This window comes from Apodemus sylvaticus, chromosome 5, assembly GCF_947179515.1.
Source record: "Apodemus sylvaticus chromosome 5, mApoSyl1.1, whole genome shotgun sequence".
Taxonomy (NCBI): Eukaryota; Metazoa; Chordata; class Mammalia; order Rodentia; family Muridae; genus Apodemus; species Apodemus sylvaticus.
Window position 1 is genome coordinate 37724106 of NC_067476.1, and position 27068 is coordinate 37751173.

Below are 27068 nucleotides of genomic sequence, written 5' to 3' on the forward strand. Positions count from 1 at the left end.
CACGTTGCAGACAGATGAGCTCTGTAGAAACAGAAATAAATCTTTACCTGGGAAACCTCACTTCACACCCAGCACGAATCAGCATGGAATGAAAAACAATGCTCTCTAATGATTTTGAACCATGTGAAACTCTGAAGATGGAGAGGTAAGAATGTATTCTATCCATATTAACACTTGGTGTTACTGTAGTGCTCAAGATACGTTCTTCAATCTGAGAAATTTCTTAGTACAGAAGGTAGTTTATTCTTCTTATATGTCATTAGACTGTGACTTAGCATAGCCTGATTAAGAAATCATGAAGCAAAACGGCAAGTGAGAGGAAAAAAAATTACCAACGTTTACCTAGGTAAAGTCATTTACATGTAAAATTTAATTCTCATAACACATTTTATGAATGAGGAAACTGAGCTACATACTGAAGTGCATACATGGCCAAACATGGACTTGAACATAGTTGTCTAATGTCAAGGACAAGTTCTTCATCTATATATCGTATGATCATAACTATAATAATACTAACAGATAAAGCTGTCATGCTCCCAGAGATGAAAATGATTTGACTCAGTCTAGTTTCACAGCAACCATGGAAAATACTTACTGTTATCCTAATTTTATGGATATAGACATGGAGAGTTAGTATGCGTACCAGCTCAAAAATCATGGATCTAGTAAGCAAGAGAACCTAGATTTCAATTAAGGCAAACCAAGGTATGACCGTGAGATCACCCAGTCCCCCCTCACAATGTATCCTAGTAACAGAATAGGTGTGAACTTCCTCATAAGAGTCTTGCCTATATGAGAAATCTATCCCTGGGTTAAGGAATTGATTTTTACAAATTCCTGTTCCCTTAGAAGCAATGCATTATGCTACTGGTGTTTATGAACAAACTATCAGAGATGAGCTTCTATGGTGAGCATCTGTGAAGAGCTGACTGTGGTCAGGCAGAGTTAACTAACACAGAAGGAACTTATTATTAAGTCTTTAACAGAGATAAAAGTTTCAGAAAAGGCCTGAGCACTCTACAGAAAGTTACAGGTATGGAGTAAACCTGGGAAGTCACAAATACATAAGAAATACTGTGTATGAGAACGGAGAGTTTTCCTGAAGAGAAAGAAACCTCTGCTTGACATGTGGCACACAGAAACAGTAGGATGATACCTAAACTGAAGACATTTAGATTCCTTTTGTAAAATTATTTATTAGCTTATTATTTAAATAGTGCATACATGCAGGCATATTATACATATGTAAGTGGTACTCACATGCCAAAACAAATGTATGGAAGTCATGAGACCAGTTCATGGAATTGGCTCTCCTTCCATCTTTATTTTTCATATGAGCTGGGGGCTTGAAATCAGTCTCAGGATCATGCAGTATGTCTTCTACCTGCTGAGCACATCTAGGACGCTTCGCTTTTTAAACTTGCTCAATTTGGAGTTGACTTTTCTTTTTATTAATGAGGAATTTAACCCAGAACTTCATGCCTGTGAGGCAAACACTTTACCACTGAGCTTATATCAACATGGTCCAAGAAGAACTGAAAAGTCTGGGTTTGTTTACAGTGCTTGTGATTAGATCTAGAGTGTCAAGAATGTCAAGAAAACTCACTACCACTGAGCTACTGTCCCACCTTGATTATTTTAGTTAGCCAACTTCCTGCAGTTGTAGCCAACTTTCCCATGAGATTCTGAGAGACAATTCTGAGAAACTACTCCCCAGAGACAATGTTTAGAGACAATGTTTGCCCCCTGAGAGACTGTTTCCTGGAGACAATGTCTTGCCCACTTTTACCTCCTCCCTCTACCCTGCTTGCTTTCCTTTATATTGTAGTGTGTGAAAATAAAATTTGGCAGCTTGAACAGAATCCTGTCTTGCTGTCTGTCTCTTGCATCTCTTGTCCCCCATTCTCTTAGGTGGGTCCAGGGAACCCCGTTGACTATCCTGTGGATCGGGACAACTCAGTTCATGTAGCTTGAACTTTCATTTCGATGCTCAGAGGTCTGAGATTGTTTTCCTCATTTGTTCTCTCTCTCTCTCTCTCTCTCTCTCATCTATCTATCTAGGAAGTAAAGGAGGGAGGAGAAAGGAGATAGGGAGAGTGGAAGGAAGAGAGAAGGCAACAGAGAACGAGTCTATGCTATGGTGCATGTGTGTAATCTAGAGAATAAGCTTGAGTGTTGATCCTCTCTTTCTACCTTGTCTGAGATAGAATCTGTTGTTTACTACAGTCTAAGATGGGCTAGCTTGCTGGGGGAACTTCAGGTGTTCTTCGGTTTCTAACTTACATCTCAAGAGTAGGAAGGCTGGGATTACAGATGCATTTGACTGCTCCAGTTTCATGTGGGTTCTGGCCATACAAACTTAGGTCCTCATTCTTTAACAGCAAGTACGTTGTCTATTGAGACACTTTCCCCAGCCCCCCACTTATTCTGTTGGCTTATATCCTATCTATAGTCTCTACAACCTAAAACATACTGTGACTGAAGACTAATTCCTTGAAAGGAATCATCTCAGGCCTTGAGAAGCAAGTCGAGAGGCCTCCAGATTCTATGTGTGCTGTACTAATTTGAAGTCTTTGACCAGCATCCTTGAATAGGACTGTGGGTCAAACTGAAAGAAAAAAATTAGCAGTGCTCCCAGTCCCACCTCCACCCACCCCACCCCAATCCAAGCTGTTTAGATCAGTCCTGTACCTTTGTGAGATTTTATAACACAATCATCAAGCACTGATGGACATTTGTTTCCTTACAATATAAAGAGATAGAGCTTAGATACTGTGATTACTAAATATTTTCAAAAGTTAGATAGTGCTTCATAGGAGAAAACTTCATGACAAAAACCCTGGAATTAAGTAAACATTTGGTGAAAAGCTTTAATTAGTTGATACTTTCCGTTCATGGTGGAGATGATAAAGAATCCCCACTGTCAATGCTTTTAGATGAAGTAGAAATGTTGAACAATGACACATAATGTATCTCAAGTGGCACAGAGAGACGTATAACTGTTTGGGAAGTCATCCATTATACACTAAGGAAGGACATGTAGCACTCTGCAAAGCCCTTCACCCTGATGAATTCAGTGTATCTCACCACATCCTCCTATATTCCCAGCAGAAACTACACCCAAAGTCACCTGAGTACAAAAGAATAGCTGAGTAAAGACAGTACATGAGTACTTCTCTATGCTGGGCCACGGGTTCCATCTTCTGCCACAGGTATCTTGTTGACTGTAAAAGTAAGGGAAGCAAGGAGTAGTTAGAACATAATCTTTGAAACCAAAAGAAGTATAAGCCCCATCAAAATAAGGTATCCCCAAGATTTACGCTGAAAAATCATGTGCTAGTAAGTACTCAGTAACTGAAAGTCTATCAAAACACTTACCTAGGGCATGCATGTTAAGGTTTGGTTTTCTATATTAAAAGGACTCTGGCCAACTCTGGCATAGCAAACATGGTTCTGACAGGCCTTGCCCTTCTCCCCATTCCCTCTTCCTTGCTAAAAACCATTAGATTACATTGCTAAAGCTAAGTTTCCAAGGTCTATTTCCTTATTTAGCCAATTCCTCCTCCTGAAAATGACTATCAAGGTCCAACTATCAAAGTGTTAAATTCCAGCAATCAAAAGCCCCCTTTGGCTCACCTAATTAGCATGCCCAATTAAAGTTAAACATCTCATCCCTTTACCTTTATAAATCACCATTTACTTATGGGCCATGTCTTTCTCCTATCTATAGGCAGTCCTCTCTGTCCCCCTCTCCCCCAAGACAAATACTCCATTCCCTTCTCCCTGGTCCTGTCCCCTTCTCCCTAATATTTATCTCCTGTCCTTGCCTCTTATTCTTTCCGGTTGCTCTCTGGGACAAATACATCTCCTTTATGCTGAGAACTTGGTCCTGGGGAGTTGTGAGCCAATATTTTCATCTTACAAGTAGATTAGAAAAACTTATCTAGGACATACATGTTAAGGTTTGTTTTTTTGTTTGTTTAATAGAAATTGGTGCAGGACATTGGCCTTAATGTCTCTCTCTTCCAGGCACTGGCACAGTGGTAGGCCTTGAACATCTTAGTAAAGGAAGTGGTTGATAATTATCTCACAAACTGAGGCAGAGCAGAGGCAGAAAAATCATACCATGATGCTTTGGCCTCAAACTTCTTGAGAACACTGTAAAATATATGTTTGTTTTAGAACATCCTAACTTAAATATTTTATCAGTTTCATGAGTGAGAAGTTATAGTATTATGCTACTCTTATAAGTTTGCCTTTAGATTTCAGCAGTTATGCAAAAATGCACATGCCCATTCTGCCTTCTGATGACGGTAATGTAAAGATCCTGTGGGGGATTGTTCTCCTTGGGTCACCATAGCACTTTTCTATTGAGCTTCTGCTTCTCCTCACCCCTACCTCCAAAATGTGTCTAGATTTTTCATTGAGATGAGATGCAATGTTAAATTGTTCCTTCCAAACCCTAAGATGAAAGCTTCTCCAGAAGATGAGGCAATACATGACTTTAAAGTACTTAGCATTTTATGCTGTTGCTCATTTTCAATGTACTTTACAAATATTAGCTAATTAATTAATTAGTTCCTGATTACAAGGGGGTAGAAAGTTCAAAGCAAGATTGGCGAATGTTTCTGCATCATTATAAAAAAAGCTTACTTATATCAGAGAAAATGATTTCTCTTTTTGAGTAATATGTGCTATCATAAAGATGTTATAAATGCCCTTTTCTGGAACTAGGTATAATAATCATTAAAAATGAAGAATAGTTGTAATAATACTTGTACAAATACAACAATATAGGTGAGTGCATATTTGTTAGATTCTGATGGTTGAGGGCAGAAGCTGTGTCTATTGTGTTATAGGACCGAACATAATTCTTGAAATGGAAAAGTAAAACAAAATTTTATAGGTAGCACTATCAAATTTATAAACTTTCTTTCCTACAGTGGTAAATAAACTGTGTGGAACTACATGAGAGAATCCATAAAAAAGAAGCAAGGTTTAAAAGAATGTGGTTAATTTTCTAATCATGAAGCTACATCTGTGCGTCATTGAACAGAAAAAAAAGAGAAAAGAAAAAATATTAAATAGGAGCAGAAAATAGATTTAGTCTTTGATGCTATCTCCTACAAAGAATAATGTAATTCACTGGAAGATTCTCTCAAATATGTTTTCGAGCATACTTACCCTGGAATTATGACAGTCAAATTGACTAAGAGTTTAATTCCTCCTTATCCATTTAATGTCAAACTGCTACATGTTTCAAACTGACCTTTTAATCTTACACATGAGTTCCCAGTTTGAGATAGGCACAAAGCTAGCCTGTCCATGCATATAAAGTGATAATTTTGATAGTCAAATTACAGACTTGGCAATAGATACAAATGGATTGGCATATTTTTGTTAACTTTAGAAATAACATCATGTAGTTGCACACTAGGTGATGATCTTGGAACATACTTCCCATCTGGGAAGGAAACTTTTGCTTATTTTTTTATGACTGAGAATAAAACATAGAAAACTCATATAAACTCACTAAGAAATACAATGAAATGATTGTAAAAATCAACTCAACAATTTAGACTTTTATAAACTATAAACTATTTCTATTTTAACTTCAGTCAAGATGCAGAAAGGGATTCCAATGGTGATATGTGTCTGTGGGTCCTGAGTCCATAATTGGATGGTGGTGCAAAGGAGTGGAGACATCAAAGGAAAAATGTTCTGGGAGAGGAGATTGATTCATATTTGAAAATCAGAGTAAGTAAGTGGGCATTAAAGGTATTTTTCCACATATATGAAAATGATGGTCAAAGCCATGAGAGTCAATGTAGTAAATCAGGTAGGAAGAAATGTAGGAATAGGAACAAAAATGAGGAAGGAAAAGTTGTAAGGATCATGAGAAAGGTATTAATGGAAAGTGAATTTGGAAGACCAAAACCTCCAACTCTGATGGGGGAACAGCCATTGGAAGAGAACTTGGGCTGCAGAAAACACAGGGGGAGCAGTGGGGGTGACTGGGGAAAGGTGAGTGAGCTGGAATTTTCCCAGCATTGTATGATTGTTTCTAAGACACCTAACAGTTCTAGTAATTCATCATCAAGGATTAGGAAAGGCATGAAGAAGAACATTTCAGCAATGTCATGAGTATAGTTATTGAGCAGTATGGCAAATGCAACAACTTTAAACCTGAGAAAACTGGGATCTATATTCTGGCTTGCATAACTATGTTGTCCTGGGTGAATCATGCCCCTCATGTTTGTCCTTTCTGTGATTTCAAGTATGATTTCAAATAGGCAATATATACTATTTTAGAGGCAAAGTACAGTAGCAGAGAAAGCAATATGGAGCTCTGTGTACAATTCTACTCTTTCTGTCACTTTCCTGTTTGCAGTCATGAGCCAGTTTTTATTTGAATCTTAGTTTCTTCCTCCACATGGTGCTGGAAGAATAATCCTAGGGAATGTTCAAGTTCACTTCTCACTGAGTTAATACTTGTTTGGATGGTTATATTGACTTGAAACTCTTGAATCCCAAATATTTTGACATCACATTTCATGATGACTTGGAAAAAGCATCGAGTTCAATATTTCGAGCTTCAACGTAATGACAGTGGCACAGAGATACTCATGTGCTTATTTGACTCCAAGGGTCTCTTGAGAATGGCCACTTTACCATTTCACTATAATATAGTCCTATAAATTGCTCTGAACTTAGAGAAAACTTAATGCATTTAATGTACTTAAGTAATAGAAAATAGGTGTTTAGTGAGCCAATAGACAGAAGATACATCGTTATTTCGATTTAGAAGAAATATTGTTTTATTTCAGATTCTGAGCTGTGGCCTATCAAGTAGGACACTGAATAATTGAGAACCCATAAAAAGAGATAAACATCTGCCTCAAACACAAATCCTGTAAACATGCTGGAAGAGTGTGCTGAGCCCACGTGGAAGAAAACACACTAGCTCTAACACTCTGAATCTCTTTGATCCCTTCTAAAAACTTTCACTCTATTTTGAATGATAAGCAACTGTGCAAAACCGGCATACCAGTGAATTTGAACACAGAAATGGTTTAATTTTGTACAAATGGTGTTTGATGCATGTCCTTCTATTTAAAACCTGCATTGGCTTTGTCAGTGATTGACTCTGAGGATAATTTAGTTTAGAAATAGGTTTTGATATGGTTCCTGGGAAAGTAAGGTAAAGAAAAGCTTAAATAACTGATTCTGCTAGTCATTTCAGAACCAAATTCAGAGAGCAGTGGTGAACAGCAGGCAGCAAGTGGGCTGCCTTGCCTTCTGTCCTGTGGATGATCGGCTCACACCTATTGTCATGCTGAATGGGACTTTTCAGATGCGATGCTACATAGAAAAGGTTTAGCAGCTAATTGTTTCTTTTATATGTAAAGATATAATTCTGTTCTGTTTATCTCATTAGGACTATGATGAGTTGCTTGAAAGAAATTCAACCAGAAAAACACAAAAAGGGGAGGGGATCTTTCTTTCTATTTATTTATTTATTTATTTATTTATTTATTTATTTATTTATTTATTTATTTTCTATATTCTTTGATTACATTCTAAAACCTTTCCCCTTTCCCAGTCCCCCCCCCCCCCATATGTCCCATAAGTCCTCTTCTCTCCGTCCATTCTCCTATCTTTCCCCCTCCCTTTTCTCTGTCTTGGTACTCCCCTACAATGTTGGATCAAGCCTTTCCAGGATTAGGGCCCTCTTCTTCCTTCTTCATCTTTTTAAGAGAACACCCAGAATCAGGAAGTCTCCACTTGCTGAACTGAAGGGGAATGATGTATACTGACTCTTGATGTTTACACGCTGCTGAGATGCCATGAGTATCCCTGCAGATACAGTCTTGAGTAAAGCGAAATTACTACACCCCTGCCTTGCTGAATTGCCGAATAGGCTAATCCTCACAAATGGATGGGATTTAAAATATGATTTTGAGATTTTTACCAATTGCATAAATCTATGTATATAGAGATGTAGGTTCAGATTTATAGGCCCTGGATATAACAGGAAAGATGGAGACATTTTCAGCTAGCAATTTTTATGAACATTTTAAATCATTGTTTAGTATGGATTTCTCTCAATAAAAGTAGCCAAAATGAGGGAGTTTGTTGTGCTAAAATAGAAAACCAATCCATTATATTACAAGCTTAGTAGCATAGTGCCTTAAATATTTAAATTTGTGCCATGAGTTAGACATAAATTCCTTGGCCGAAGCCCCAGAATATGCAGTAGGGACATCAACTAAGTATAGGGAAAAAAAAAACTTGAACATTGCTTAACTTTATTTATTTACAAAATATGCATATGAGAATTATAAAAGTTTTAGCTATTTTATTTTATAATAATACCAAAGTTATTGTGTGACAAACATGGAAATACTTAATCTCTTATGGTTTTTTATTTTTATTTATTTATTTTTATTTCTGAGACAGCCTTGTGATATGGTCTCAAATTCATGTCAATTCCCCTGCCTCAGGTTCTTAAATGCTGGGATTTTAAACATGTAATACCCCACCTAGCATAAAATACTTGGTGTTTTAGATATTTTTTCATAACTGTTTAGTTACTCAATGTAACCATCATATTTGCTATTTCTTTAGAGTCAAAGAGAATTGCTATAGAATGTACATGCTTAGATGGAAGTCTCAGAACATTTAAGAGCTGTATGGAGAATTTAAGAGTGTTTAGCATGGTTTCCAGGCTCAGGTTAGCAGATGAACTTGAATCAGACCCATAGAAGTCAAGATCTTGTCTCCATTCTACAATGTGCCAAGGCAGCTTGAACTTTTACTTTCTGGTTCATTGTCAAACAGCTTCCTCTCACAGCACCCTCTATTCTTCATGATAGAACATCTTTTTAAAATGTGTAGCCTTTGGGCATGGTATTAAGCTAATATTCATTCCCTTCTCTGTAGAGTCATGGTGACTTATTGTATTTTCTTCAACCCAACAAATATGCTAAACACATGAGTATAGTTCATGGTGTCAATGAAAGCCTTATTTTTGAGATCTCTTCCCAATTAGTTTGATTTCAAAATCACCTAACAGCTTTAAAAATGACCAAAAGGACCCCTACTCCCCCACACACAATTCTTTGTACTCTGTCTACTTCTGTTATATTTTCGATTGATGTGCAGAATAACTCAAAATGGCATACCAGATACTGATTTGGACAAAGGTTCTCACCTGAGATATTATCGATCACACCATCACTGGCATTCAGAAACGCCTGGTAGACTATATACCCAGACTCTCTTTCGATGCATGCTGTGTGTTCTGCACCTTTTGGTAGCCCTCTCAAGATGCTTCTGCAGAGCAGAGGTGAGAAGTACTGTGCCTCATCAGTCACACTCAGCCTAAGAGCGAGACCTGAACAAGGTGTCCTTCATGAAACCTCGGTGTAAGTATTGAAACAAACTGCTCAATTCTATAGTCCTAACTTGCTTTTGGTAAAACAATAATATGGTGCTGACAGACTAAGGATCTTTTCTGAGGTAGAAACACAAGCTCTATCAGTATAACCATATCCTCTATACTTACGAAGGACTTTCAAATGAGTAACTGTATTTAAAATAAAATAAATGCCACCCATCCTTATGTCTAGGAAGTATAGAAATTGAGGCCTGGGTAGACTTTTCGAAGTTATGAATACTCTTTTAAAAGACAACTATCTTATTCTTGTCTGTTCTTTTCAGTCTTAAATCATAAAAGTATTACGTTTTACTGACAATTTCTAACCCACCTGCAGGTATCCACAACTAGGTACTCTTATTGCCCAAAGGAAATGACATATGTGTCTTATTTTTTAAAACTATGAAACGGCCAACAGCTGATGGAAGTGCTTAGTCATGGCCATTCTCCTGCATCAGAAACCGCCTAGTTATCCATGGGAACTTTGGGTGCTCAAATTGTCTGCTAGAGCTACCATGATCTTAAGACTCCATTTCCTGACATATAGGTGTGTCCTCGAGTCCTGAAGAAGGAAATGTGTTTACATGTGTTAAGTGGATCTCTGCTTTCCAGAATAGCTTAAACTAAAGACTTGATAGGTCTGTCTGGTCCTACACTTACCCACAAACACAGGTTAAATACCAACTTGCTATCCCCAATGCTTCTGTTTCATTTAAGTGCTGGTTATTTTACTTTCCTGCAGCCACAGAGGATATTAAAAGGTTCCTTCCTCCAAGAAAAGGGAGGGATATGGCTTCTATGCTAACTTGCGTTTCTAAAAGAGATGTGAAGGAGTGGCATATGTCGCTTGTGCTGTGAGGTACACACAGTCTACAAGTTCTCTTGCGGGATTCTCACATTTGAGTGAACATGTTGTCTAACTTCCTGACCTGGAACTTAAACCATTTCAGTTCAAGTATGGCTCATCAATTATTCTGCACTTTTCTCACCTAGGTCGGTGATTCTCCCCCACCCCCACCTCCACAACCAAACAAGAAATGCTACAAATCTGGAGACACTTTTTAGATGCAATTCATTTCTGTTTTACTGTCTTTGTTACATAGTGAGATTTATTATTGCTACCAAGAGTTGAGTGTCTCTATTAGTCCATTTTCATTGACTTGAAGGCAAGTTATTCACAATTTCTATAAAATAACACTGGATGGTATTAGGTTAGAGAAGGTACAAGTAAGAAAATTAACATTATGAAACGACACCAATTTTTTCCTTCTTTATCATATTCCCGGGGCATTTCCATATGAAACTCTAATAGCAACTAATGATCCTAAAAATACCATTATGATTCAAACAATTCTGGAACTGTGACAAGAATTCATAGTAGCTGTCAAAGCCCAAATAAAACAAATCTGTTGGCGATTACATAAAAAAATAATGTGAGTCTATTTTAATCATTTTTCTCCTAAAAGTCATATTATTTCAAACCACTATCTATACACGCTCAGAGTATGGGTTTCTAGGCATGTCACATGTTCAAAAGGTCTTCCAACATGTCTCCCAGTGATATTACACAGCTTTGCAAGTATTCAAAGAGCCAGTTTACTATCTGCTACCATTGCCTCTGGCTCAGTATATTTTCAGACATAATAACACCTAGACTAAAAGAATAAATATGAAATGCAAGATATAAAAATAATTTTACTTGTGCAAAAATCTTATTTGTGTTTCAAAAATCTGTAGTTTTTCTTTAAAACTTGGTTTTATGCTCTGATTTTCTTTTCTGATGTTCAAGAAAAATGATTTAAAGGATTTAAAACCTCTGTATGCTTGAACCTACGATCAATTTAATGGTTATGACTAATGCAAAGTTCAAATGAAATTTACTGTGAATAGTTACTGCAGAGTTTCTGTTTTGGCCATTCTTCCATTAGATAGCTGATCTTCATGTTATAATAAAGGATTGTTAAATGAGATAAGCCCCAGTTAATAGTGTAGAGGTCATATTATTGTCATGGTTATTGATTACTTCTTTATTTCGTGTTAGAAACAAATTATACATGCTCAAAATCTTCTTTTTTTTTTTTTAATTTCAGGATGTGTATGTAACTAAACAGATTTCTGTGTAAATGCAACAGCACCCTCTGGAGGTCTAGAACATGAGGAACTTTCATAAATCAATGTCCTCTTTTGTTAACACTACAGATTTTTGTTTACTTGGACATTTAGTATTTTATATCCTGATAATTACATTTGTTTCTTAAAATGATTAAGTGTGTTTAATGTTTATTAGGCATTTATTATGATTTGTGTGTAGTGTATCTGAAAATGCTCAGTGTTACCACTCAACACACAGTTCAGCTGATCTTGGTGATGTCTTTAACTTTCCAATTTTCTGTCCTGTCAAAATATTTTTCACAAAAAGAAACGACTACTTTCATTTCCAAAAATCCATCAATATGTGGTTATATGGAAGCCATGGAGAACTATTTTTATCTCCTTTGAAGACTAGATGGAGACAGTGACTTTCATTCTTCCTTTCTTGGTCAACAGACACAGCTGTGGTTTTGAAGCTAAGTTAACGGAGATGGGAGAATATGGGAAGGATCAGAGGTCAAGCACGTGGGAAAAAATACCCATGAGTCACGGGAGCACATTCAGGAACCAAAGTGACTTCTATTATGCTGCAGTAACATAAATAAATGCTCCCATAGTCCATGGCCTCTCTGTTGCAGTTCTGCATACAAAGGTCTTTTTGAAGTTTGGAGAGATGCAAACAAAGTTGTCCACCCACTGTAAAGAAGGGGATGAGCATGTGACTAATGCCGGCCCCATGGAAGTACGCCATGCTTCTTTGAGTAAAGTCCAGAGGCTCTTCTCCCAGATGAGTTTTCAAGGGCCTGCCACTCAGCTTCTCCAGGGATGAGGGATGAGGGTGGATACAGGTCTGGGAAATAAGGCCCAGTGAAACCAGAGCCTCAGTCAGGATGGCCTCTCAGAGTACTAGCTACCATTGGCTGTTGTCAGCAAAGATTGACAGTGACATTGTCAATCTAATACTTAAGTCCTAAATTTGTCAAACTCCATGCAGAGATTAAAGATAACAACATGACACCTACAAAACCAAATGGGATTATAATTCTACTTTCCAATTACTTGAATGTGAGCATGTAGGTTGTTGTATACACAACCATATTAAAACTTGTAGGAAATAATTGAGGCCCAAATGACTAATAGGCAAAAGAAGAGAGATGAATATAAAACGATTTCATTCTCTGCTTGTCTTGTGCCTTCTCAGATTTCTGATATCTCACTTTATTCATAAAATAACTTAGAAAAATAAGCCCAGAACTCTGCATGCAAACAAAAATGGGATTTTTTTTTTTAGTTCCATTGTTGTTATAGCAATTGAGGGTTTCTTTGCCAAAGTATTTTAACTAACTTTAGGTTTTTTGACTTAGATAAACTGCTAAGAAAATTTAATTACGAGGTCTTTGTAAAACATTTGATAGTACTTAGCCCATAGAAGCAAAGACCAATTTCAAGATAATTTTAATTATTTAATAGACACTTTCTTAGCATCTATGAGGACTGAGTACTGGTTGCCAGGTAAACTGAGTCACTTACTCTTCCTAAGATGCTTATAAGGCAGAAATCTGCCTCTGTGCTTCTCCCGCACCTCCTCTCCCTCTTCATCAGACACTTGCTCCTCCTTTTCCTCTTCCTCCTCCTCATCATCAATAGCTGCAGAAGCAGCATTTTGCAGAAATCTGAGACCCATAAAGTACCTTTCTCAGTGTTACACAGCTAGCAAATGATGGAGTTATACTGTAACCCCAAGCAATCTAGATAAATGTCTGTAGTTAGCCACAGAATGGCTCTGACACAGAGGACTTACTTCAGGTACCATTGTCACTGGACAAAACTGATGACTTTGACCATCAATTTGAATGTCTTGGTGTTTCTCATATTGTCATTAATATGTATCTATTTGTATTCAATCTCCCTTTCCTTGGTGGCCATTGCTTCTGGAAAGATCATCCTCTCAGCTTCCATTTTTACAGTAGCAGCAGGGAATCACACACACACACACACACATTGACTTTTCCTGGATTCTTCACCCCAGCTTTTTTATTTTGGATAAGCCCCATGCAGCGCTAGAATCCTAGTGCTAAGATTTTCCCATCACAGTCCTTCTCCAGAGAGTCTAGAGAAAGCTTGCAGTTACAGAACATCCATTTTTTTTAGAGTACTGGGCTTATGGCTAGTAACATGCATGTTCTCAGTTTACAAAAGAAAAACAGCAAACATTGAGGGGTCTTGATGGATTACAGCAGTTCTCTATGGAAAAGACTAGCTGCTCAGCTAAGTGTTAATGATGGAGGGGGGGTTATTTAGCCACATTTCTATGACTTGATAGCCTGCAGGCTTCAGTGTGCACCAAAATTTTACCTGGAGACTGATTAGAACACAGGAGCTGGCTTGTCCAGTAAATGTGATGTAGTTACCCAAGGATGTACTTAGAAAACCACTTATAGGCTAGTAGTAAGAAATGAACCAGAGTTTCTTAGGTTGCTTCAAATATACATTCCTTTTTTTGTTTTTTTTTTTTTTGTTTGTTTTTTTTTACAGACAGGGTTTCTCTGTGTAGCCCTGGCTGTCCTGGAACTCACTCTCTACACCAGGCTGGCCTTAAACTCAGAAATCTGCCTGCCTCTGCCTCCCAAGTGCTGGGATTAAAGGCATACGCCACCAGCGCCCTGCTAAATCTACATTCCTGATGCCTCTCCAGATACATAGAATCCCTATCTCCACTGAAGGGACTAAGCATACCCCTCTGATGATTTCTGCAGTGATCTCACCTTGGTCTGTTCTGCAATTGTGGCTTAAGGCTATGCAGGTAAAACCTCAGAAATCCAGGAAATACTTCAAGGCCTTTTAGACTTTTTAAAAAATTCCTTTAAACCCTCTTCTTAAAGCTCCTTGTGTTATCTATTCACACATTTATGTGTGTGTGTATGTATGCTTATTTATTTATTTATTATTGGATGGCTGGGTATTCCGCTTCCCTCTTTTCAACATGGATGACAATGGTGGGGGCTGTTGGGGGTGTGTGAAGGGTGGTATTTCAGCCTGTAGAATTAACACTAGGGCTTCTCTAAGCCTTGGGGGTAGCTCTCCTTACTTTGACACAATTTTCTTCCCAGTTTTGTGTTCCCTTTCTCTAAGAAATGGAGTGGTACTGGGAAATATCTCTGCGCCTATGTGCAGCCACAAGTGATATTAAGGAAATTTACTTTTTTAAAACCAGAGAACATGAGAGGAATGAGGCCTCCTAGCCTTTGATTATTACCTAGCCATAGATAGCTCTATGGAGATGATCCCGAAAACAATAAATTGTCAGATGAATCCATTAGTTACAACGGATTTGCTGCCAGCCTTTCCTTTCTGCTCAGCCATGAGCATGAGGCAAAGGGTTGATTTATTCTCTTTGGGGTTCATAATGAGCACGTGGGCTGAATTGAATGTTCTATTTACTCACGGTTACAATCTGATGACAAGGTTGCCATTGGGCCAAGAAAAATGTTTCTAGTGTTATTATTAATATCTGTTAAGAACCTAGGGTCTGGACTGTGACCACAAAATTTATAATATTAAATTTATAGTCTGTCAAACTACTGGAAGTCAAAAACTAGAAACAAGAAAGTACCTGTGAAAACAAAGATAGAGCAAAGGACCAGAGTGTGCTGCTCTGACAGTGCCGTTGTTTGCTTTGTAAAGATATATTGCTTCCACTAAAGCCACCTTTAGGCTTAAGATCAGTTAATGATAAAAAATATTAATGACTCAAAATGCTAGCACTCACCATCTCTCCTGATCAAGAGTGATAATTAGATATGAATAGAGTTGAACTCGGCTGCACATTGCTTCTCTCTTTTTAAGATTAGTCACTATTAATTATGGGCAGCCCCCAAACCATAAATGTACCACAACAAAACCAGACCCAGCACATTGTGTTTATAAATTTATGCACAGATACATGTAACAATAAGAAAATGATGCTATTAATTTGAGAATAGAGGGGCATGGGGGACTGGAGGGAAAAAAGAAGGGAGGAAGTCATATAATTCTGTTTAAATTAAAAATGTAAAAACATAAAAGTTATCTATCTAGACAGACAAAAATGGAGATATTTGAAAGTTAAGCCAATATGGATAAGAAAGACACTGCACTGTCCAAAGCAAAAAAAAAAAAAAAAAAGAAAGAAAGAAAGAAAGAAAGAAAAAAAGAAAAAGAAAAAAGAAAAAAAAGAAAAAGAAAGAAAGAAAGAAAGAAAAAAAGAACTCTCAAAATTATCACCCATTAGTGGTTATCAGTTTAAGCAACATTTATTGACTACTTTCCGTGAGCTAGGCCTTGGGGATACAAAATGAAGGGGGTTGGTTATTGGCCAGATAGAAGAGGATTGGTTCAAGATTTGTTTATTTTTATTCTGTGTCTATGAGTGTTTGGCCTATGTTGATGTCTGGGCTCAATGTGTGTAGTGCCTGCTGAGACCAAAAGAGAGCATAAGATTCATTGAAACTAGAGTTAGTGTCCACATGGATGTTTGAAATCAGACCCAGACCTTCTGGTTCACTGCAGCACCTAGAAGAGATATTTGCATACTGGGAATAGAAGCATTTTCATTGATATTAACAATCGATTGACTCGGTTAGATTTTTTTTCTTAAAGAAGAGGAATGGAATAGAACACAGTAAAGCACACTGAAGATAGCAAGTGAGCTTCCGGTATCATGGGTGATAGCGCAGTTCGTTTCGATGTGAATGTAAGTTCATGTGCGTGGCTTCCGGACCACCACTTAAAGACATATTTCACTCTAATGATTATTGAATTAGGAAAGCTTAAAAACAACTGCTAAAGACATGAGACCTGCAATCAAATGGAGACCCAGAACAATTCAGGACAAGCGCCATTATGGGTGACGAAAAATCCCCAATATTAACACCAACTTGAGAACTCGAATGTCTACTTTCAGAGCTTTTAGATTCATTAGAAAATGATGGATATAAAGGTGGAGGGGAGAGGCTCTGAAAACGATGTTGCAGACGGAAGGAACTGTTTGTAAAGTGTTGCGAACACTGTGCACAGGGCAACGAGAAATGTTCTGCAGGTGAAGCATGGGGCTCGTGAGACAATTGGAGTGATTGGCACGTGGCAAGCTTTTAGAGTGACGTGTTCGACAGACTGGCTCTCGCCAGGAGTGGCAGCCACAATCCAGCTTTTGCTGCTGTGCTCCTCTCTGTTCATCTGCATGATATTTGTATCCTCGAAGCCAGTGCCGACGGGGACTGAGGTTCTACGCGGCACAGGCTATTTATTTTTAAAGGGAAGAATGAGCATATTGTCAAAATAGTAAGAAAGTTTCGCTCCTTAATTTTGTCATGCCAAGACAAATGTGCTTATAACCCTTCGTCTCCTTATCTTCCTGTAATGAGAAACTGTCTTTAGGACCCATTCTAGACCTTCATCTAAATGCCAGAGTCATTTTCTCCTCCAGGGGAGTGCATCTAGTTATTTGAATATTAAAAATGCAAACGCTAGCAAGTCAACTTGGATTTCCAGGCTTGTGGCCTGAACACCTGTTAAACTGCTTAGGATTGACTTCCAAAGTATTTTTCCCACATATTGATAACTGGAGTGATTTGAATGAAAATGACTCTTTTATAGGGAGGGACACTATCAGAAGGTGTGGCCTTGTTGGAATAGGTGTGGTCTTGTTGGAGGGAGTTTGTTCCTGGGGGTGGTGGGCCTTGAGGTTTTAGACGTTCAAAGGTTCACTTTTTTTTTTTCCGAATGCAATTTCTTTTTTTTTCTTTTTTTTCTTCGATATATTTTTTATTTACATTTCAAATGATTTCCCCTTTCCTAGCCCCCCCCACTCCCCGAAAGTCCCGTAAGCCCCCTTCTCTCCCCCTGTCCTCCCACCCACCCCTTCCCACTTCCCCGTTCTGGTTTTGCTGAATATTGCTTCACTGAGTCTTTCCAGAACAAGGGGCCACTCTTCCTTTCTTCTTGTACCTCATTTGATGTGTAGATTATGTTTTGGGTATTCCAGTTTTCTAGGTTAATATCCATTTATTAGTGAGTGCATACCATGATTCACCTTTTGAGTCTGGGTTACCTCACTTAGTATCAAAGGTTCACTTTATTTTTCTGCTACCTGCCGATACAGATGTAGATCTCTCAGGGTCTTTCTAACGCCATGAGTTCCTGCATGCCACCCTGCTTCCTGCCGTGATGCCAATGGTCTGACCATCTGAATTTTAAGCCTGCTTCAATGAAATGTTTTCTCTTATAAGAGTCTCTGTGGTCACGATGTCTCTCCACAGCAATAAAATCCTAACTAAGACAATTGCCATGCTTAGGGGAAAAATGTCCTGCTCTCTTAAAAACTTGAATATACTATGGCCAAATAGTGGCCCATCTGTTATGATATGCAAAACTCAATAGTGCAGCAACGCGGGATTCTTCACTTCTTGGCAGGAAGAGCTTTATGATAACTCCATTCAGTGTGGACTCGGGGATGCAGTTCTGAGAAAGCCAACAGCATTGACTGAGAATGTGGAGGCTGAATTTAGGTTTTATTCCTTCTCCCCAAGAGGGGTGGATGATGATTTTTCCTTCTAACATAGAATTTTCTCACCCATAAAAAAGATAACACCTATGCTCTAATAAATGGTTAATAAAATAAATAAGCGCTGTAATAAATCCTTTTCAGTCCCCCTAGCCTTTGAATTTATGCAGTTTATAAAATGAGAAGGTAGACAGAGGTTCAAAAGCCTTGCTATTCTGAAGATTGGGTACATCTGAATAGAAAACAGATGAAGGTCTCACCTTGCAGGAAATATTTTAAAAATGCAGCTCATGCTACACAGACTGGACCTGGTAGTCTGGTTGGCCAGACACTGGCTTATAGTGTCACCTATTCTCATCTCGTGGATACTGACTCAGAGCTCCAAAATCTCTCCACCCAGCTTGCTAAAATCCCACTGGCCAGTTGCTACCATACCTGCCCCATGCTTAAAAATTCCCACTGCCTTTTGGGGCACATTTCTGGTAAACCCACACTTTGCTGCCCTTCCTTTATCTCTGGAACCCAATTGCTCCTCTGAGTGAAGGAAAGACCACACAAACTTAGTTCAGAATCAATGGTAACTCAGTCGCTAGGCACAAGAATCAGAATCCTGTGTAACTATCAGAATCCTAATCTTGTAAACCATATTAATTCTAAATCCTCTGGTGGATTCACCATCTAAACCGGGGGTCACTAGTAGCTACATCTTGTCCTTCCAATGTCCCAGTCCATAAAGGCTGTATCTCTCTCCTCCCTCTTCTCTTCCTCCCCCCAATTCAGAAGCCCCACCTACTCAGCCAGTGATGGGTTTTATTATTCATTAGGGGAAGGTTCACAAGAAGTCAACTGAGTTTGTGACTCATTCTTTCTTCCCAGACAGCTCCTCCTGGGAAAGCAGGATTAACATTAAAATCAACAGCACCAGGGTCATCCACAACAGTCATCCACAACAGTCTCAAGCAAGTCAATCCACATCTTATCCTCAGCATCCTGGATGAACTGGACAGGTAACTGCAGTTACTGGGTTCTCAGTTCTAAAACAATTGATTGTGCTTGGTGCTGAGAACAGTGGAATGCTTTCTTTTGCTCTCGTAAGATGCAGGTTTTCATTTCACATGAATGTCCTAAGAAGGTCTCATAACACTTAGGCGTCCACTATTCTGTGCATAGGTGGGAAATACAGACCTAGTAAAGACTTCTCTATATTTGGAGAATTTCCATATTTAGAATTTCTTAAATTTTGAAAATTATTAGGTGTTCTGTAAAGAGATATTGTCTTTATGTAAGTTCATAGCCCCCTTTTCATAACAAGAGTCTATTCTATACTCCATATCTGGTAATCAACTGAAACTGTATTTGTCAAGAGTCTCTGAAGGAGTAAATCCTACTTTGATTGAAATATAAAACTAAGTTTCTCTATTGAAACATTATAAATCTTAAAGTATTTATTCTTTTTTCTAACTTTTAGTTGTGGAAATTTTATGTTAAATAGAAGTTAGCAGATAAATAAAGAAACCATTAGGAAATTGTTTGTATGGAAGAATTCTTAGTGAGTTCTGTGAGAGTTCACCCTTGTGGAGGGGAACTAGAAATGGTCCTGGGCCAACTATTTTTCAGGAATTTAGTGACAGAATCCAAAAACTGTTTTGTGTGTGTGTGTGTGTGTGGGGGGGTGTTTTAAGTCTCTCATCCTTTATTAATTCATGGGACTAAAACCACTGTGAATTTAAAGCAACTTGGATCATTTTATCAGTTAACCTTCCTTGCTTTGTTCCAAGGAGAAAATATTCTACTGGTTGGTAGATGAGTCTGTCTGTCTTGAGTAACCTGACAGAGGACACCCACATGAGATGAAGAGACTTTAAATGGCCTTCGCTGGTTATATTTATGTTGATGTGGTACTTGTCATTATTGGCTTCCTAATCAAATAGTGGGTGCTACAAACAGAGTATAGATATTCAACTTGAGCTATTTTTGTTTATATGTTGAGAATATATGTTTGTATATTGTTTATGTTTACTATTCTGTGGTTATTTGGCATAAGTTTCATATGTAAAATCCTAAGTATAGTAGTTTAAAGGAGTTTTTCTTTTCTTACTGATAATCTTGACTTTACCAATGCTGTACACTAGTATGATTCTTTAAATAGTACCCAGTGCTAGTTGCTACAGTTTATTCAATGACTTCCAAAGTATTCTCAGACCTGTGCCTGTGGCCCCCCAGCCCAAGAAGTCTAACAGAATTGTTTCTAACTATCTACCACTCCCTGGCCTCTAAAATGTGCTCTTTCTATCTTAGGAAGTATAATTCAATGTCAAAGTGGCTTATGTAATATTTAGAATGGTATTACATGAAATTAATCTTCACATGAAAAATCTTTTGATTACAGAGTGTGCCTTGTCAGTGATTGATTGACTAACTCATTTATTCATGCAATAATGCTGCCATTTACTTCCATTTATATTCTTGAGCTTCAGCAGAAAGTTTCTATTTGTACCAAGCTAATAGGTGGATCGTGTGGTTATCATAGCTTTTCTATGAATCATACCAGACTCTCTGTAAATGACAACTTGTTTTCTTTTTAACGCCTCTCTTTCAAATCACTTTCTTTACCAAGAGTCAAACTTTAGGGATAACAAAGGTAATGGTTGACCAGCAATAGGGAATTCTACCCTTCCCCCATTCTCTATCTCTGCTCTCATCTCATTGTCGCGTAAAAGAGAAAGGCGTCTTCATGAACCTTTATGACTGGAAGAGGAGACTTTTCACAGATGTGAATAAGGGATGGGTGGGTAATGAGAAAAGACAGCACAATGTACCAAGAGAAGCATTTTCCAGAGATGCATTCTGAGTGTTTGGCATTTCCTTATCGTTGGATTATGCTCTCCTACGATTTCACCAGTGTTGGGAATGTTTTTGCTCAGTGTACACTCACATGCTGATGTTCTTACACAGAGATCTGGTTGCAGTTCAGATTTTGGTATTGTCATTATTATGAAACATTTCCTCATTCAGTGTTTTGTAAACAGTGTTCTTCATCATCTCCTATTGGCTAAATCAAAAGCCAAGTAGACTGTAGCTGAACAGGAGAGGGAAATAAAGTACTTTCAAGCCCTGGGAGGTGGGGGAAGGTCTCAGGTGGGACTCAGGTAGTTACCATTGGCACAATGAAGAAGGCACAGTCTCAGACTGAGTCTGAGAAGGAATGTAACAGGTCACATGATTGGGAAGTAGAGCAGGCCAGTATAGTTGGATTAGAATAGCCCAGTATCTATAGTATAGTACTTGAAGCTTTTAATAAATATAAAGGTCTCTGTGTCATTATTCAGAGTAAAGGCAAGCATAGAAAACCCCTGCTTCCACACAAGAGAATGGAACAAATCACAGCTGCAAAAGACCTAATAGTATCCAAAATATATAAATAGTAGATAGCAAATAGTATCCAAGTTATTTTCAATACCTGTTTCTACTTCCCTTGTCCCTTTTATCTAGTTAGCACAATCACTCATCATTAATATGTGAAATTATGTCACTTTAGTCATGAATGTGGGAACCAGGAATCCCAAAAGGAAATATTGGAAATGTTGAGCAGGTTTTTAATCTTCTATGAGGGACCTACCTGTTCAATCTTTAATATAGTATCTACTGATATTTTGTTGTTATTGGTTAAGTTTTTGAAAACAAAACTTTAGAACCCTACTATAAATATAACATTCACATACTAAACTATTTGTCAGACACACGTACAGTATAGGATAAGTACATGCCCAGAAGCCAAAGATATGCAGATTATTATAAATTGTCTATTACTGTCACTGCTTGTCAGCATGTCACCAAAGCAGTGGTTGTCTTAGAACATCAGTCTCTAATGAGTAAATTGGAGGTTTATGGCATCAGAAGAATGTATTCTTTTAATAGGAAGAGTCATAACCAATTTATAAACAATTACAATAACATGACAAGTCTTTGTCTCCTGCTGCAAGAAAAAGAGCAAAGGGAATTCACTGAAATTGTGGCTGAGGTTCAAATTATGATTTCTATTAGGAATCACTTAATGTAAAGCTAAAACGTTAAAGAACATTCATTTATCTTTTCTACCACATTTTTATCCACCAGGCTTGAAAAATGAGAGAAAAGTCGGAGTTAAGCTTACCTGCAGAGAAGCCTTTAATTTTTTAGCCTAGCTTTTTTTTTTTAACTTCTTCATTAATCTTTTGCTTAATTTTGGACTTTTTTTCATTTTATCCTCATTATATGATTTTCCTGGACCAATTATTTCCCTCATTCATATAAAAATGTATGACAGGCTCTAAATAGAAAGCCTCAAATCTCAAGAGCTATGTGCCCATGTAGACACGTATGGCAGCTTAGGCATGTTATGGGTATAAAGGCATGTAATCATCTTCCTTTGTTATAGTGAAGCCCATGAAGATTTCTCCTTTCTATCAGGTCTTTTACGAGTTTACTGTCAGTCTTAAATGAGCAGTCAGCTCTGGGAAAGAAAATAGGTTGTTTGTGAATTTGGTAAATAATTTCCAGCTCTTCAGTCATTTGAGGGACATTTGTTATTCAAATTTTAAGACTGCTGCTTTCTCAATAAGCAATGCCTGATCTATTTTCTTTGCTGACCAGCCACTTGTTAGAGGAGATGTTTGGGCCAATGTTGTAGATTATGGTAGCAGTACAAAAATATTATTTTCTAAAATTGAAAAATCCTGAGAAAATATTAGACACATAAGGCTGTATGTTGCAGTGAGTTTTCTTGTGCATTTTGACATTAGGATTATTCTGTCATAAAAGTTAGAAATACATATGAGTAAAACTACCCTGGAGAAGACAGGGGATACAGATAGAAAGATATAGTTATTGTGCTAATATTAATGGATTGGGCCTTGACTTTTGAAATCATTCATGTATTAGGAATCCAATGATGATATTAATATTATGGCTTCACATGCCCTTTAGGTAATAATTCAAATATCTTGGGAATGAGTTTGGTTTATATCACCTTCATCCTATGAAGGTGCAGACATACTAAACAATAGTGCTTTTGAGTCCAGTGTATTCCTGAATCTTTGCTTGTATACCTGCTTCAAATATTCCTGAGATAATAGTTTTGAGTTAAGAGTAAAATTATTGCAGGAGTTGTTTTGCAACCTTTGCTCATTATTTTTAAATTTCTCATCCTTTTATTTGGTAGAAGATGTGGACTAATCTAGTCAGCCTAAGGGTTTCATTGTAAGGAATAACAAATTTTGATAGAATTTATTCGCATAGTACTATTATCTTGTATAATGTCTTATTAGGCTAGTATTTCATAGCTATTTTGTTTTTTGGGGGTTTTTTTGGGGTTTTTTTTTTTTGGATTTTGGTTTTTTTGAGACAGGGTTTCTCTGTATAGCCCTGGCTGTCCTGGAACTCACTCACTCACTCTGTAGACCAGGCTGGCCTTGAACTCAGAAATCCGCCTGCCTCTGCCTCCCAGAGTGCTGGGATTACAGGTGTGCGCCACCACCGCCCGGCTCATAGCTATTTTCTAAGTCTATCTTTTGTTCCATTAATTTTCAGCCAGTTTTATGCAGTGGTTGAGTTTTAGGGTATATGCAAAAGAAAACTTCAGAGGATCTCTTTGACATTATAACCAAGATGTAAGGGTGGCAGGGTACCTTAAGGAGCCAAATGTTTAAGACTTCTTCGTGGGTCTTGGGCATTGTTTTTCCTCCTTTCTACTTACCTCTCCCCTTTCATTTCATCCTTCCATTTCTACATTCTTCTTCCATCCCCATTTTCTTTCTCCCCGCCTTCTTGCTTCCATCCTTTCCCATGATTGCTGCATTTGAATTCATGCTTTCTCCAACTGTAAGAAATGGATATAAATAAAATAAGCCTCGATGGATATTTGTATTGTTTCTACTCTTGGGTTGTTAGCGAACATGTTTGTGTGAACTTAGAAAAACAACAGGAAATAGTGGAACACTTAGAGACCGGCAGTGCTGCAAAATTGTCATAGCTCTCAGGTCTGAAGAATCAAGAAGAAGATGTTATCTTCTCCCAAATCATTAAACGTTTTAAGAGTAGGGGATACACACACACACACACACACACACACACACACACACACACACAGAGAGAGAGAGAGAGAGAGAGAGAGAGAGAGAGAGAGAGAGAGAGAGAGATACAGACAGACAGACAGACAGACAGAGAAGCAGAATGAGAGAGAGAGAGTATTCCCCTTTCTACTTTCCCAGTCTCTCACAGATGCCTCTTATTGGTCAAACCCAACATGACATCCACAAAGTAAGGAGCTTAACTGTAATATCTTAACCCTATGTGTATATGAGCCAATCATTGAAGAATGATAGATGGACTGTCTGGACTCAGCCACCTTTGAAAAGACAAAGACTGCCAGAGTCATTGCTGCATTTCATCAGTTAGTAAGCACAAAGGAACAACTTATTCCTGGAAAACAAAACAAAGCAAAACAAACCAACAAAACCATACTTTCTAGATAACAAGGAAGATTTCTTATAATGTAACTGTGCTGTGAAATAAAGCAAACGTGCTGTTCCATGATGACAGAACAAAGCTCTGGAAGTTTCTAACCTCACCAGCTGAACGGTAGTTCATATAGAGGAACAGTGAGTTCATGTGATCTAGGGTTAATAATATTTCCAGTGACATTCAAGGACACTATAAAGGAGCTGCCATTCATATTCCAAGTTAGAAGCATGCAAACTCTGTAGATTCTCCCTCTTTACACACACACACACAAACATGCATGTGTGTGTGTGTGTGTGTGTGTGTGTGTGCGCAAGCATGCAATATATGGATGCTTAATTTTGGGAATGCCCTGTTGGCTATCACATTGGGGTCCACTTCTGTCTTAGTTTGAGTTTCCATTGCTGTGAAGAGACACTATGACCAAGGCAAATTTTGTAAAGGACAACATTTAATTGGGGCTGGCTTACAGGTTGAGAGGTTCAGTCCATTATCATCAAGGTGGGAAGGAAACATAGCAGTGTCCAGGCAGACAAGGTGCTGGAGAAGGAACTGAGAGTTACACATTTTGATTAGTAGGCCACCAGGAAAAGACTGGCATCCTCAGGCAGTTAGGAGACAGTGCTCAAAGCCCACCCCAACGGTGACATGCTTCCTCCAACAAGGACACTCTCTCTCCCTGTGTTGCTCCGAAATAGCCTCTCTTTCCTGGGATGTTCTCCTGAGAAGTATCCTATCTATGACTCTATCTGCCAAATCTTTCTCTGACTCATCATTTTGTTTTCCCCTCAATTAAAAGACATGTTCAAACATAGCTGCTTCCTTCTACAAACTACTTTTGCCTTAAAAGCATCTACTAAGTGTATATTCCAGCCAGAGAGATTTAAGGTGTGTGGCATGTCTGTATTCCAGCCAGATCACACAGACACAAATCTTTGGATGTGATCCTTTGCCAGAGCAACCATGTTGCTGGATTAAAATTCCCCTATATAAAGTAGCCTAACATTTAAATTCTGGTTATCTTGGGCTGTTAGGTCTTTATCCATAGCCAGAAGACTACATTTTCTTGCCAAAAAGAAGTAACTTGCCCTAAGCATGTCTCACCAGACCTTGGATTCAGTCCACTATAGCACAGCAAATGTGCTTGAAGGCAGCAGTAATTTTAAATTTTGTCAACGTTTATCCTAGGCTACATATTAGATATATTTTCTTATAAAAATAATACTTGAAACATGACTATTCATAAAGGTAGTTTCAACCAAAATCACTAAAACATAGAAAACCTTGAATAAGAGCAAAAAGAAGTATTATCAGGAAGAGGCAAATGGAAGCAGCTTGGTGGCCTATCGGTTAAAGGAAGCATTGCTTTTCATTAGGAAGGGCTCACAAGGGTGACTTTAAGAAAGATGTTAAGCACTGCTCATATTTAAAACAAATAACAGACATTTAAATTTATCTGAATCATAAGAATTTATTCTGTATAAGAAATTCCTATTTAAGTCAGTTGATTAAGACAGAGAAATCTCAGCTATTAAAACAAAAGTTAATAATGCTCTAAAGATTTCCTATTCAACACAAATAGCCTTGCTTTGGAAGTGTCTCGTGTCTCCAAGAAAATGTCCTACTACCCAAGCCTCACCACTTCCTTTAACCAAAGGATGAAAGATTAAGGCTAGGCTGCCTGTTGTACTTAAGGCACTTCCCTACCAAGTAACTGAACAAATGCTATATTGCAATGTTTGCTTCGGAGGACAAATGTGACAAGAGATCGAATCATTTCAATATGCTTCCAGCACTGAAGAACACATTTCTGAATATGCAGAAGGTGTGCAGAAAGTTTTGTAAGGCTTCCTGTGGTACCATAAGAGTAATACCTGCCTTCTTCTCTCCTAACACATATAGATGATCCCGTTAATCAACATCTTCCACGGGCATAGACACCATTCCTTCATTTTTATGCAAACCCTTTCTGCACCCAGGCAGGTGCACTGTCTGCTTTGTATTCATCATCAAGAAATCCAATAACTTGGCTGTGTACCTACATGTGGTTAGGGTTTGACCCAATGTGTACTTGAATGCAGATTTCAAATATATGAAGGTGTTGAGTCTATCAGTACTACCAGCAACTGGAATCTCATTCACCCCTGCAAAGGCACGTGATTTGGGGAAAATTTTTTCAAAAATAAAAAAAAGAGTAATTCAGTGTGTGATGCCCAGATTCATCTGCAGGGGTATGGGGGTGGGGCAGAGATTTGATTATGGATGCGCAGTGAAATATATCTGGATACAATTCATGAAAACTGACTTAAACAATGACAAAAGTTGAATTTAATTTCAGAATCAAAGAAATTCACAGCCCGTGTTTACTGGCTTGTTTTTCCACAGTGTTTGCCTACAGAAGTGGCCTTCGCAATTGAGCACGGAAGTCAGGAAACAGCTGGACTCTGGGGACGAAACAAGAAGTCATCCATAAAAAATGGCAATGCTGCAGCTCTG

At 38.0% G+C, this 27068-nt stretch overlaps 1 long non-coding RNA gene across 1 annotated transcript; it reads left to right on the forward strand.

Annotated features, from left to right (window-relative positions):
* On the forward strand, positions 1 to 27068 carry LOC127684170 (uncharacterized). The gene is made up of 3 exons (XR_007977739.1): positions 1 to 145; positions 18951 to 19081; positions 26958 to 27068. It is a non-coding gene; the product is annotated as an uncharacterized LOC127684170 (long non-coding RNA).